We start from the raw sequence: 16,320 nt of genomic DNA on the forward strand, positions 1-16,320 counted from the left end.
CATTGTCCATCTCTTATAATGGAGTTTCTTTACCTTTTCTTTTTTCCTTTTCCTTTTCTATTTCTTTTCCTTTTCCTTTTCCTTTTCCTTCCTCTTTCTGTCTTTCAAGACAAAACTTAAATATAGGTCATGGCAAAAAATGAACTGAATTAAAAATGACCCATTAAGGCTGTTATTAAACTGAAAATAATACCTTTAGTACTCTTAGAAAGTGAGGAGATGGGCCAGGCAGGGACAGACTGGGTATTTCAGAGAGGAAAAGAAGAAATGATGTGGGAGTTCAAACCGTGAGAGGCCTAGGGGAGAGGAGACTATGGACTCCTTATGACATAGTGTGAGTGACAGACTTTAATATCACTAGGTCCACAGAACTTGGAACTTGACTTACAATATTAAAAAATCCATAGTACAACGAAGCACTTTGTAATAGGATTTATTCCCAAACATTTCACATTTCCAAAGTTGCAACTTCCTTTACTATGGACAGAATTCAAAAAAGGAAGTTTATTAAATTGATTTTGATCTGTGCTGGGAAATCTTTTCAAACTTAAAATCTTTCCAAAGCCATGACTCTCCTGGCTTCAATTAACATAATGCTTGAAAAAGAGGAAAGAGATGACTACTTATCCTTGGTCCATTGTTCTTGGGAAGTCTGAGGAAATTGCTAGTTCTTGTTCCCCTCTTTGTACCATGCCATCTCAAAGTACTCCTTTCTTTAACATTGCCCCACCCCCTACAATACTGCACACTGTATGGTTGTCAGAATGTGCATTTAAATACAGTGGGAGAACCTCATATTTTTTTAATATAACGTTAAAAAAATAAAGACAAAAAATAAATACAGTGGGAGGAGATGTCTGAAAATAATGCCTTACGAGGACCAATATTTCTCATCCTGGATTGGCTTAACAGCTACCTGGACAATCTGAAGGTCATAGTCCTCAAAATAGTTGACTAGGCTCCATAGAATGTTATTATTGTATCCTCAGTAGGTGAGAGTCTTGAAATCTGCTGGGGGGAGAAATGGAAATCATGGTAGTTTATTGTATTCCATTCATCATGTCATGCTTGTTAGCATGCTGTTTTATAGCCACATTGCTCCACAGTAGAAATGCTTTAGTGTGCAAACTCTATGTTTTTAGTTTAATTTGCAACAGATATGATATAAAGATAAATGGGTTTATGCTTCTCACTTACTAACAGGAATTGTCCCCAATAGTTTACTAGTGATCAATCAACATGGGGCAGAAGTTTTCTCCAATGCACATTAACTATCTCATTTGCAAAGTGTAAAATGAGCTAATGAGCAAGCAACATTAGCAAATGTTCAATTTCATTCAACTTCCTAAGTTTCAGAGAGATGTGGTTGAAAAGCCATGCCCACATACTGATGTGTAAAAGACCTGATGTGTAAAAGACCTGGTGTGTAAAGTCAGTACTTGTTTCCTGGATAGCTAATGAGGGATGGGGTACACACACATTCAAAAGTGGCTTCTGTGTCAAGGTCCAACTGAAACCTCCCTATGCTTTTTTACGAAAGGCTGCATAATTTTGTAAATTTTGAGCAAATTGATTTTGACAGATCAATCTTTATCCCCATAGTTTTTAACAAAGGAAGAATAGTACAGTATAGGCATATGGTAGTCACCTTTGCAGTTGCTTTCAAAATAATTTCATCAATCAAAAGGAATTTGCTGAGTATCTAAAAGGTGTACATCCTAGTAGTACATGCAATATAAGAGAGACATAAAATATAACAAGTTTACAACTATTTTTACAACTTCTCATCTAATAGATGAAGAAATTAATTAAAACAGGCAGTGTTGGGGATTGAATTGTGTCCCCCACAAAAGACATGTTCATGTTTTAATTTGCATTTCTGTGGTGTCAACCCATTTGTAAAGAGGACCTTTGAAGATGGTATTATTATTTAAGCTGTGGACTCATTTGTGAATAGAAATTTTCAAGTATGTTTTCAGATGAGCCAAAGTGAATAAAGGTGGGCCCTAATCCATATGACTAAAGCCCTTTTAAGGAAAATAAATCTAGTCAGAGACACAGACTACTAAGTAGGAGAAGCAGAAGCCAGCAGGAGAACTCATGTGGTGAAGTCAGACATGTAAGCTAAGAAACCGCAAGATAGTGATAAATCAGAACCAGACTGCCACAGACTCTAGAAGAAAGAATGACCTGACAAGACCTTGATTTTGTACTTCTAGAGTACCATACCATGAGACAATAAATTCCTGTTGCTGCTGTTGTCATAGCAGCAGTGGTAAACTAAGGTAGGGGTTAAATAACTTGCCCAGTCTTACAGTCTTTGAGTAGAAGAGATAGGAAGCAAACTCTCATCTGTCTACTGCATGAAAGTTAATTCTACCATACTACACTAACTCTTCAATTTGCTCTGTATTGCGTTCTTCAAATTCATGGTTAAATTGAAAAAATTGTTAGAATTCTTCGGAGACTGCAGTCTGGCACTTAAGAGGTACCCAATAAATGTCTGATGAATACCATTATTTTCACAAACAGAACAGCTCCATACACTGGAAGCCTGAAATTAGATGCAACATATCTCTAAAACTATGACTATAAATGGAGAGTCAAAGGTTTTTCAGTGAAAGTAAATTTTAGTTTACTTTCCTGTGATTCAATTTAATTGCACTGTATTAATTACTCAAAAATAAATGAACAATATCAGACTAAATTTTTGCCAAAATGGGCCATATAGAGAAATACTAAAAAAAAAAACAGGTACACACATAACTATATTATTACAGAAGTAGCAAATTCTATAAAGAAATGCACTGCACTTGTTATAAGGATTAAAAATGTTAAGAGCACAAACTTTTATCCACAGTTGGCCTTAAGTAAAGGAGATTAACCTCCATATTATGGATGGACCTCATCCAATCAGTTGGGGGTCTTACCAGCAATAACTGAGGGTTCCAGAGGTTAGAAGAACAAATGTCTGTCTCCAGATTTCAGCATCACCTTTACTAGAACTTCTAGCCTGCAGCTTACCCAATGGCATGTGAACTTGAAAGCCCTCACAAGCATTTGAGCCAATTCCTTATAATAAATCTCTTTTCCCTAGAGAACCCCTTTGGCTCTATTTCTCTGGAAAACCCTGACGGATACACATGGACTTGAAAGTATTCTCTATTGGTGATCTCAAAAATTTTATCATTGTAGTCAAAAGCATTCCAAGAAAAATATTTTGTGACTTTTTTTGATGATTTGCAACGATCTGAATATTTGTAAATTCACCAAAGACTAAAAAGCCTAGCATTTGTTGATTTTGTATAAAATTATCCATCAGAAGTTCTTCTGTCTCTAAAGATAGATTGGATCTCTAATTAAATGGGATGGCTAAAAATGTGGACATAAGCTACTATTGAATTTCTGATGACCTAAAAGTTAGAAAAATAAAGAAAAAAGGCAAAAAATGGGGTTCAATGTAATATCTACTGCTAAGTAGAAAATGTGCTGGCTTAAAAGATTATGCAAATGCAATGAATGTCTCATGATGATGGAGGAGGTTGTTGTTATGGGCAGAGGAGTGGGGTTAGGGGGGTGGGAGGTATATGTAACATTAAAAAAATAAAGAGAAAAAAATTATGTAATGATCGCAAGATCACTTTTGCTCTTATTTTGTGCCTCTACAAATGAAAGTGTTCAAGACAGACAATCACTAAAGATTCCTTCAGCTTAAATATTTCATGATTGAAGTTAATTATTCTAATCCATGTGCATGCTATTTGTCATTAGTATTACTCTCTTTGAGAGACCAAAAGAGAATGGGGGAGGAGGGAATAGTTAGAATATGGAGTGTACGAAAAATGAGAGAGAAAGGATAGAGCCCATCAAATCTAGCCAGAGGGATGCGGTGCAACTGAAGTTTTCAGCCTAGTAAAGATCTAACAAATCAGGCTCTAATGCAGGTGATACAGAAAGAACGTGTTTGCTGTGGTTGCTGGGATGTTGTTTTCAACATACTACAGAACAGACATTCCATTACCCATTTTTTGTTAGAATATCTAAATGAAGAAAGAGAATGGATTCTGTTTTTTCTTTTGCTATCTCAATTTCAATAGCCTTAATTAGGGCATAGGAGTTGAAGGTTATTTTCTGTGTTTGAGAGGAAATGGTCATGAAATCATTCCCAGAGGTCTGCTCTCCAGCTGCTAAGGAACAATTATGCCCAGTGCACACTTCATTGCCAGGTGACAGGCATCTATCTCATCCCCTGGCAATGGGAGTGTTAAGACAAGAGGTTTTTTTCTGAATAGTATAAGTCTTTTTCCTGAAAGTCTCAGAAATCTCTGGCTATGTGCATAAACACTCTGATTTTGTATATATAAAATTAAGAAACAAGACATGAAAAGTGGTTCTTTCTAAATTTTAGTGTGCCAGTGATTGGTTTAGATTACCACTTAAAAATAATAACACCATAAGCAAGTTCAACCTCAGAAATTCTTAACTCAATAAAGATGCTCATATTTGTTTAGATGACTACTTGTATGAATGATTCAGAGTAGCTGTGGTAGGTTGAATTATGTACCCAGAAGCCAAGTTCTTGGAAAGTGGATGTGGCTCAACTGATAGAGCTTCCGCCTACCATATAGGAGGATCTGGATTTGATTCCTGGGTTCTTCTGGTGAAAAAGAAGAAGAGAAAGCATGCCCACACATCAAGCCAGTGCCCTCACAAGTGCCCTCGCCAGTGCCCATGTGGTGAGCCAATGCCCATGCAAGTGAGTCACACAGCAAGATGATGACACATCAAAAGAGAGATAAGAGGATAGTCAAGGTGTAGTGTAGTAGAACACAGGAACTGAAGCAGCACAATTGACAGGGAACCTCTCTCCACATCAGGGATCTCCAGGATTGAATCCCTGTGAATCCTAGAGGAGAGAAAATGAGAAGAGAAGACAATACAGATAGCAAAAACAGTAAGGTGGGAGGAAGGGAAGGGGGAGAAAATAAAAAAAAATAGATCTTTAAAAAACAACAGAAACCATATTCTTAATCTTAATCCATTCCTATGGCAAGTACCCATTGCAAATCAGACCTTTTGAATATGTTACTTTAGTTAAAGTGAGGTCAACTGAAACAAGCCGGATCTTTCCAGATTACTAGAGTCCTTTATAAGCAAAAGAAATACAGTAATAGAGATAGATGGCCCCAAAAGCTGCAAATCAATGGAAAACAGAAGAGAAAGAAAAGAACAATGCATTGTCAAGTGGACAGAAAAGCCAAGTACCAAAGGCTCTCTGAAAGCCAGCCCCAGAATGCCAGTCTTCTCGGAGAAAGTATGCCTTGCTCATGCCTTATTGATTTCTCCCAGTCTCAAAACCATAAGCCAATAAATTCCCATCATTTAAGGCAACCCAATATACGGTATGTATCTTAGTAGCTATCCCATACTTAGGAGTACTGAACACTATAGGAAATGGGGAGGTTATGTCAGTAACTTAGCCACCCTGAGACTATGCACACCAATTTATAACATGAGGAGACTCAAATGATAGTACTGTGAAATCAGTTTCAGGAATAGAGAGTTATTTATCAATAGCTTTCTAGCTCCAGCTCTCTCAGACCTGTTTCAATTATTCCTTGTTTCACCAAATGGTGCCATAAATGTGGAATGTTTCTTTACAGAGTGGAGACAATGGAATGAGTGTGTTTATAGGCACCACTGCATCATAGATTTCAGGCAATCCATATTTGTCCTTTAAAGCATAAACTCTTTTCCCATCAGTGATTGATTGGGTGATACTATAAGTCTAACAGACCATGGTTTCTAAAGGACATAACCTTGAATGTATGGATTCAAAAAAGGTATACTAGTTATGTACTCTCCATGATAAGTCACATCTTTGCATACTACCACTTTTTGCCAAATTTCAAAGATATATTTATCTTCAGGATTCAGAAACAATAAATCAAAATTCCTTGGAATACTAAGGAATGCTTGAAATCATATAATATTCAATGTTGGTCATACACCTTATTTGTATATTTTTAATTTATAAGAATCAACCATAATAATGAAGAAGTCATTTTTTCATGAAAAGATATAAAGGACTTTAGAGGTTTTTATTAAAAAAAAAGATATAAAATAAATCCACTGTTTTTATTATTGTGATCCCATATGTTATAAGTTTATAAGTTTATAGTATAAAAATGTTATCTACCTTTTACTGCTATTTGATAATAGAAAATATTAAAAGAAGAAGCTATTAACATAACATAAATGTCAAATGAAAAGCACTTAAAATATTTAAAAATATGATAAAAATATTTTATATGACTCAATATAAAATTTAAAAACATACCAAGTGGTAATACCCTTATCTAATATTCTAGATATTTGTATTGTGACAAATATTCCAGACATGAAAATATTTTTCATTTTGTTAACAGTGAATCCAAATGCATCTTAAAGTTGTCATATCATATATGCTCTGTATCACTTTCCTATTGTTGTTTTAACAAATTATCACAAATTTACTGGCTTAAAACAATAGAAATTTATGATCTTAAAATTCTGTAGATCAGAAGGTTTACTAGACTAAAACAGGTATCAATAGGTGTCTAGAAGAAAATCCGTTTCTCTGTATTTTCCAGCTTTTAGAGATTGTCTGCATTCCTTGACTAGTAGGCCCTTCTGTCATCTTCAAAGTTGTCAGTGTAACATCTTCAAATATTTTTCTGCCTCCATTTTCTGTCTTTTAAGGAGTCCTGTGATCTCACTGTGGCTGTTGAGATAATCCAGAATAATCTCTTCATCTCAAAATCCTTAATTTAATCACATCTTCAAAATCCCTTTTGCCATGCATGGTATTATATTCACTGATTCTGGGGATTAGGGTACGTTGTGGGGGAAGGGGCATTACCGTGCCTATCACAAGCTCATTCTCTTTTTTAATAATGAAAGTTTTTTTTTTTGTTTGTTTGTTTACAAAGAACTGTTGCCTTTAACAAATATTCAATGCAGGAAAGCTCCAGCAAACATATTGGTTAGCACTGGACTAGTGTAACATTCAGATTGCCTAGTATTATTAAGAACACTGCAGAAAGGTGGGGCAAGATGCATTGGAGTAGTGCAACCACGTCATCTCTCCTACAAAAAAAAATGAATGAGTAGGGACAAAATACTGCCTGAGTGAGCTGTTTTCATGAACCCACAAAGCAGGAGGCTTCTGGACGTCGATCTGAAGAGAGTGCAACAAAAAGAGTGAATGCTAAAGGTAAAACTGCAGTGTATTAGTCAGCCAAAGGGGTGCTGATGCAAAATACCGGAAGTTGGTTGATTTTTATAAAGGGTATTTATTTGGGGTAAGAGCTTACAGATAGATACCAGGCTGTAAATCATAAGTTACACAAAAGTTTATTTTCACATGTTGGAGTAAGGTGGTTGCCAGTGTTTGCAAAGGTTCTGGCTTCTTTGGTTCCTCCCTTCTAACATGTTGCTTCTCTCTGCATTCAAGGTTCCTTTTTCCTGGGGCTTGCTTCTCTTTCCTCTGTGTGCTTGCTTCCCGGGGCTCCAGCTTAAGGCTTCAGCATCAAAACTCCAACATTGAAAACCCTCAACTCTGTCTTTTGTCATGCCTTTTATCTGTGAATCCCCACTCACCAAGGGGTGAGAACTCAATGCCCTAATGATGTGGCCCAATCAAAGCTCATTCATTAATCATACCTAAGTACAAACCAGATTCCAAACATAATCCAGTATCTATTTTTGGAATTCATAACCATATCAAACTGCTATACTCTACCTTCTGAATTCCAAAAAGACATTACAATATTTGAAAAAGATCTTATCTCAGTAACAATGCAAGTACTAAATCATATCACAATCAATTTAAAACATTACTGTTTGTCTTGGGGCAAAGTCCTGCCTGCTACAGACCTCTGAAACTTACAAAACAATTATCTGTATTTCCAATATACAAATTGACAGACAAAGTATAAACATTTTCATTATAATAAGAAATTGGGAGGGAAACATGAGTCATGGGTCCTCTACAGTTCAGTAACTTGCAGGGCATCCTCCATTTGATTTTAGTCTAAGAGTTATTCTTAAGATGATGGTTCTTCTTCTTGGTGCCTTATGGGAACCCACCATTTCCACATGCTTGCCCAATGGCCATTTTCTTGGTTGCACACTCATTAAGCATCTGGGTGTAGACCAATCTCCAGACTTCTCCCTCCAAGAGTGTTGGGGTGATTGCCACACCTTGCCCAATCTTTGGGTTAGAGTCTTAACTCTCCAGTACCCTGAATAATATGAAGACAACATTCCCCCTAAACTTTGACAAACAGGCTCAACCCTCTCAGAGCAATGAGTTGGCCATCTGGCCTTCCCTAACCCTTGACAGACAAGCTCAACCCTCTTAGAGCAATGTGTTGACCACCTGGACTTCCCTAACATTTGGGGGACAAGTCTACCCCTCTCAGACCTGAGAATTGCTGACCTTAACCCTAGTCATATCTTAATCATGCCCATGTACAGACCAGATTACAAACATAATCCAGTTTCTATTTTTGGAATTCATAACCATACCAAAGTGCTACACACAGCTTGTGGCTAAAGCTGTGGGAAGCCTAAGCCCCCTTCCCTTAGGGCAGGAAGATGCAGCATTCACCGAACCCTGTATTCCCCAAAGCCATGGTCCCTGAACCCATGATCCCCGAACCCACATTCCCCAAACCTGGTGTTCCTTGAACCCTGAACCCTGCTGGTCTCCCATGAACTCTAAGAGTGGGAGGGTTCTGGTGAAGGGTACAGAGGGGTCTGATGAGGGCAGGTTCAATTGTCTAGACCCCCATTTTTGAGCTCTGAAGACCATACAACTGGCTTGAGGAGAAACTAGGAAGAGGCGAGAGGCAAATATGCTGAGGCAGCCTGATTTACCCAAACTCCCTGGGATAAGGGAAAATTGGTCCAGGAGAAGGTGGAGTCAGGCAGTTAACTAGTCCTGTGCAACACACATAAGGGAGGGGGGCAGTAGGAAGTGCTTGGCAGGCTTCCAAGAGTATATTTAGGGTTCCTGGTAAGGTGTGAGTGCTCTCTCTCAAAGAGACTGAGAGTCATTATTTTCTGTGTTGAGTTGGTTCACCAGGATCTAATTTGAATCTCAGAGGGAAACTCTCACACAGGCTTCCTGCTGCCCTGGGAGAGAGAGAAGTGAGGAAGGAAGAAAAGGGGGATGACAGATTCCCAATCAGTTTATTCAATTGCAAAGAGATGATCCTGCCCTGGGAAGGAGACTTTTTTTGAGGAGCTGGTCAAGCTGGAAGGAGGGTTTGGGTGAGTGGAGGAGCTTCAGCCTTGAATGTGCAAGGTCTCTGGTTCAGTTTCCAGCTCCTCTTAGAGTAGCGAGCCACTGGGATATTAAACATTTAGCTGATACTTTAAGACAGGGAAAACAAATGCATTACCCTTGTATTAGCTTCCCTTGGATGCTTTATTTTTTCAAAAAAAAATTATTTTTGTTGCACAATTTAACTTAGTTTACTTACTAAAACTCACCTCAAAATCTGCAGATAGAAAGCTGAAGGATAACTGATTGATAAACACCAGCAGCCTGACAAGTTTCCCAGGGGCATAAGAAGGAAGTCTGATTTTTCTTAAGGTTTGATTGACTCCTTGATTGAGGACTTGTCTGCTTTTTTTCGTTTTTATATTTCTTTTTGTCTTTCCTTTTTTTTTTTTTAATCACCCTGTGCTTTTTCTTTTCTTTTTTTTTCTATTAGGTGCTGCTGGCTTGTTTCTTGTTTGCTGTGCTTCCTAGTCCCTGATTTCCTCTTTCACATGTGTTCTGATATAGGCTACCAATGCTATCTCTTTTCCTACCTACATTTTTCTATCTTCCACCATCTGTTGTTGCTCTTACATCCCACCTCTCTTTGTTTAGCCCCCAGTTTTTCTAGCTTTTTATTTCTAGCATTCTATTGCTTCCTATCTTTTATTAACTCTATGTTATTGTCATTTCTTTTCTCTTTCCCTCTCTCCTAATCATACTGGCCTTTTAATTCATACTATATTCTTCTCCATATTCAGTTTCCCAATTCATTGTTAGTACTCCACTTTTTTATTCCTATAACACTACTCTGCTTACATGAGTTTGATATTCATTCTTCTAGGTCTTATATGTTTCTTCTGCTAATATTTACTATCAACACTACTATTATACTTTTTCTTTTCTTACCTCTTTTGCCTTACCTGGCTTTAATCTTTTTCCTTCAAGGGAACTTAGACAACAACAAGGAAATAGAATAAGAAGAACAAAGTGTCAAAGATAAAATGTAGCACACACACACAAACAGCACCTAAATAAAACCTGAGACTAGATGAAGAAGCTAATCAACAGAACAAACCCATCAAGAAAAATGATGACCAGACAGCAACAAAAAATTACAAACCATACCAATAATCATGAATACATGGTCTAATCCAATGAACAAACTAAAAACCAGGAAGAGGAGCAGAACATCAAACAACTAATCAAAGCTGTCCAAACAAATATCCTGGACCAAGTTAATGAAGTGAAGGAAGTGATTAAGGATATTAAGAAAACACTTGGAGAGCATACTGAAGATATTGTAAACATACGCAAAAAGATAACTGATATGATGGTGATGAATGGCACAATCCAAGAAATAAAAAATACACTCAGCAAATAACAGCATATTTGAAGAGGCAGAGGAAAGAACTAGTGATGTGGAAGACAATGTATCTGAAATCAAACACATAGTAGAATTGATATATAAAATCATAGAAAAATCCAGAGGGACTTAGGGATTTGAATGATGACAGAAAATGCACAAACATAAGCATTATAGGCATCCCAAAAAGAGAAGAGAAGGGAAAGGGGACAGAAGGTGTGGTGGTGGAAATAATGGCTGAAAACTTCCCAAACCTATTGAGGGAGATAGATGTACATGTCCAGGAAGCACAATGCACCCCAAACAGTATAAATCCCTATGGGGCTACTCAAAGACATATATTTGTCAAATTATCCAATGCTCAAGACAAAGAGAAAATACTAAAAGCAGCAAGAGAAAAGAGAGCCATCACATACAAGGGAAACTCAATAAGATTAAGTGCTGATTTCTTATCTGAAACCATGGAGGCAAGGAGACAGCCATATGACATAGTCAAAGTACTAAAAGAAAAAAAGTCCAGTCAAGAATATTCTATCGAGCAAAGTTGGCATTTGAAAATTAGAGAAAGCTCAAACATTCACCTATAAACAGAAATTAAGAGAGTATGCCAATAAGAAACCTGTCCTTCAAGAAATACTAAAGGGAGTTCTGAAGGAGGAAAGAAAAAAACAGGAGGGACAGAGTTGGAGAAGAGTGTAAGAACAACTAAAACAACAAAAAGAGAAATAAAAACAATATATGACATGACAAATCCAATGAAAATATGGCTAATGTAAATAATTCCTTGAGAATAATAACACTGAATGTTAATGGATTAAACTCACCTGTCAAGAGACACAGATTGGGAGAATGGATAAGGAAATAGGACCCTTCTGTATGTTGTCCACAAGAAATTCACTGTAGACCCAGGGATTCAAGGAGGTTGAAAGGAAATGGCTGGAAAATAATCTTACAAACAAGAACCAAAAAAGGGCAGGTATAGCTATACTAATATTGGACAAAATAGACTTTAAATATAAAACTACTGTGATAGCCAAAGATGGACACTACATATTAGGAAAAGGGTTATCTTTCAAGAAGAAAGAACAATCATAGACATTTATGCACATAACCAGGGTGTCTCAAAATATGTGAGGCTAACACTGGAAAAACTAAGTGGAGGAATAGATGCCTCTATAATTATACTGGGGGACTTTAATACACCATTATCACCATTAAACTAGAGCATCTCAACAGAGAATCAATTAAAAAAACAAAATTTTGAATAGTATCTTAGAGGATCTGGAGACATACAGAACATTACACCCAAATACAGCAGGATATACATTCTTCTCAAGCATACTTGGATCAGTCTTCCAAGATAGACCACATGCTAGGCCACAGAGAAAGTCTCAATGAATTCAGAAAGATTGAAATCACACAAAATAATTTCTCTGACCATTGTGGAATCAAGCTGGAAATCTGCAATAGTCAGAGAACCAGATTAGGCACAAAGATTTGGAAGTTAAGTGACACACTCTTAGACAAACAATGGGTCAAGGATGAAATCTCAAAAGAAATCAATAACTACCTTGAAACTAATGAAAATGACAAAATAACATACCAAAACTTATGGAATGCAGCAAAAGCTGTACTGAGCGGGAAATTCATAGCTATAAATTCATACATCAAGAAAGAAGAAAGAGCTAAAATCCAAGACGTAACTGCACACTTGGAGGAATTAGAAAATAAATAAATAAACTAATCCCAAAGGAAGAGGAAAGTATAACAAAGATCAGAGCAAAAACTAAATTAATTAGAAAATAAGAAATTCCTAGAAAAAATAAACAAAACAATGAGATGGTTCTTTGAGAAGATCAATAAAATTCACAAACCCTTAGCTAGAATAACAAAGAAAAAAAGAGAGAAGATGCAAATACACAAAATAAGAAATAGGAAAGGGGATATCACCACTGACCCCCCACAGAAATAAAGACTATCATAAGAGGATACTTTGAAAAACTATAGGCCAACAAGGTCAATTTAGAGGAAATGGACAAATTCCTAGAAACACATAAGCATTGACATTAGGAAAAGGGGTTATCTTTCCTGATTGACAAAAAGAAGAAACTGATGATCTCAACAAACCAATCACAAGTAAAGAGATACAATCAGTCATTAAAAAGTTCCCAACTAAGAAGGGTCCTTGGCCAGATGGCTTCACAGTTGAAGTATATACCAAACATTCCAGAAAGAACTCACACCAATCTTGCTTAAACTCTTTCAAAAAGTTGCCAGACTCATTCTATGATGCCAACATTACTCTAATACCAAAGCCAACCAAAGATACCACAAGTAAGAAAATTACAGACCAATCTCTCTCATGAATCTATATGCTAAAATCCTCAACAAAATACTTGTCAATCATATTCAACAACACATCAAATGAATTATACACCATGGCCAAGTGGGTTTAATCCCTGGTATGCAAGGATGGTTCAACATAAGAAAATCAATCAATGTAATACACCACACAAACAGATAGAAGGGGAAAATAATCAAATGATCATCTCTATAGATGCAGAAAAGGCATTTGACATATTACAGCACCCTTTCCTGAATAAAAGACTGTAAAAGATATGAATAGAAGGAAACTTTCTGAACATGATAAAGGGTATATATGAAAAACCCACAGCTAACATCATTTACAATGGTGAAATCCTAAAATCTTTCCCTCTAAGATCAGAACAAGAAAAGGATGCCCATTATTACCCTCAATTTAACATTGTGTTAGAAGGTAGTTGCTTGAACACTGAGACAAGAAACAGATATAAAATGCATCCAAACTGGAAAGGAAGAAGACAGAATTTTACTATTTGCAGACAACATGATCCTATACATAGAAAGTCCCGAGAAATCTACAACAAAGCTTCCAGAACTTACAAATGAGTTCAATAAAGTTGCAGGTTATAAGATCAATATGCCAAAATCAGTAGCATTTCTGTGCACCAATAATGAGCAATCTGAAGAGGAAATAAAGAAAAAATACCATTTACAATTGTAAGTAAAAAAAAATCAAATACCTAGGAAAAAATTTAAGTAAGGATGTAAAAGATTTATACACACAAAACTACACAACCTTCTTAAAAGAAATCAAATAAGACTTAAATAAGTGGAAGAATATTCCCTGTTCATTAATAGTAAGACTAAATATCATTAAGGTATCCATCCTACTCAAACTGATCTACAGGTTAAATGCAATTCCAATAAAAATCAACACAGCATTTTTAATGTACTGGAAAGACTAACTATGAAATTTATTTGGAAAGGAAAGAGTCCACAAATAGCCAAAGTCATATTAAAAAAGAGATGAAATTGGATGAATCACACTACCTGACTTTAAAACATACTACAAAGCTACAGTGGTCAAAAGGGCATGGTATGGGCACAAGGATAGACATACTGACCAAAGGAATCAATTGGGAGTTCTGATATAGATCCTCACATATACAGTCATCTGATATTCAACAAGACCACCAAGCCAACTCAACTGGGAGAGAATGGCTTCTTCAATAAATGGCACTTGGAGAACTGGATATCATATGCAGAAGAATGAAAGAGGACTACCATCTCACACCTTATACAAAACTCAACTCAGGATGAATCAAAGGCCTAAATATAAGAGCCAAGACCAAAAAGACCTTGGAAGACAATGTAGGGAACATCTACAAGATCTTGTAATAGGAAACGACTTCATGAACTTCATACCCAAAGCAAGAGCAGTGAAAGAAAAAATAGAGAAGTGGGATCTCCTCAAAATTAAAGCCCTTTGCACCCTCAAAGGAGTTTATCAAGCAAGTGGAAAGACAACCTATCCAATGGAAGAAAATATTTGGTAACCATATATCAGATAGGAGAGTAATACCAAGCATATATAAAGAAATCCTATATCTCGAAAATAAAAAGACAAACAACCCTTTCAAAAATGGGCAAGAGACTTGAACAGATCCTTCTCCAAAGAAATACAAATGGCTAAAAAGCACATGAAAAGGTGCTCAGCATCACTAGCAATTAGGGAAATGCAAATCAAAACTACAATGAAATACAATCTAACATCCATTAGACTGGCAGCTATTAAAAAAAACAGAAGACTGCAAGTGTTGGAGAGGATGTGGAGGAAGGGAATCCTCATCCACTGCTGGTGGGAATGTAGAATGACCCAGTCATTCCGGAGAACAGTTTGATGATTCCTCAAAAAATTAGCTGTAGATTTTCCACGTGACTCAACAATTCCACTGCTTGGTATATACCCAGAAGAACTGAAAACAAAGAGACAAACTGATATACTCACACCAGTGTTCATAGCAGCATTATTCACTATTGCTGAAAGTTGGAATCAACAGATGAATGGATAAAGAAAATGTGGTATATACATACAATGGAATACTACTAAGTTGCAAGAAAGAATACAGTACTAATACATGAGATAACAAGGATGAATCTTGAGGACCTTATGTTGAGTGGAGCAAGTCAGGCATTGAAGGACAAATACTAATATGACCTCTCTAATATGAATTAAGCAAATCAAGCTGTCTCAGAGAGATAGAGAGTGGAAGATAGGCTTACAGGAAATGGGGGTGGGGGGAAAGGAAGGTTGTGAGCCAATGCTTACACAGGTGAAATCTATGATATGAAATCTATGGTAAGTAGTTATGAAGTGAAGGGATAAGACTGGGGCATGGGGATACTATTGGGTTGGGCTTTGCATAATTGAGGGGTGGATAGGGTTGGAAGGGTGGCTCAGATGGCCCAAGGAATTGGGGGAAACGGATGGCGGTAGCAAGTGAACACAGGAGATTGTTGGGTATGTAGTTGAAATTAAATTTGAAGAAACTCTTTAGAAAATATAATAAGGAAGGGTTACTGGTTTATGGTGCTTGATGGGGAGCCTCTGGCACAGGGTTCACCTGGGGCACACTTCTAGGGAATGTGTGAGTGCTGACCATGTCATAGTGTGTTATATCAGTGAGTGGAGGCCCATAGAATGAGCAGGAAGGTGTTATGCCCCATCCTGGGGAGGCCTGATGTTCTCAAACAGAATGGTGGGTGTCTCTCGAGAGCATGGGTGGCTCCCAAAGGGGGGGGCAGACTAGTGTGTCAGACCCTCAGAATTGTTGTAAGTATCTATGAACCTTATCTTTCAAGCAGTGAAGCTTGGTTGTCACTGTGGGCCCTGAGGAGAGGGTGAAAGAGGAATAAAATAGTTGGAAGAGGGGGTAACTGGGAACAATGATGGGTACAGGCCACGTTATATATCACCAAAAATTTATAAAGCTGTATAGTCTAAAATGTAAACCATAGTGTAAACCAAAATGGAACCGTGATTAGTAGCTATGTTTCAGTATTTGTATATCACTTGTAGCAAATGTGACATCCACATGTGAAAAGATTACTGCTGGGTAAAGGGGAAAAGGGTTTGATGTTGAGTATATGAGAGTTCCCTATATTCTGCAAGTAACTTTACTGTGACCTTAAACTTTTTTGAAGATATAATAATAATGATAATAATAATAATAAAAGATAGATACTGAGGAAGAAATGGAAGAGATTGCCTTGAAACAGTACATACAGGGCAACACCCATTACAGTGATGAAAGGCAACATG

Source organism: Dasypus novemcinctus, chromosome 16 (genome assembly GCF_030445035.2).
Source record: "Dasypus novemcinctus isolate mDasNov1 chromosome 16, mDasNov1.1.hap2, whole genome shotgun sequence".
Lineage (NCBI taxonomy): Eukaryota > Metazoa > Chordata > Mammalia > Cingulata > Dasypodidae > Dasypus > Dasypus novemcinctus.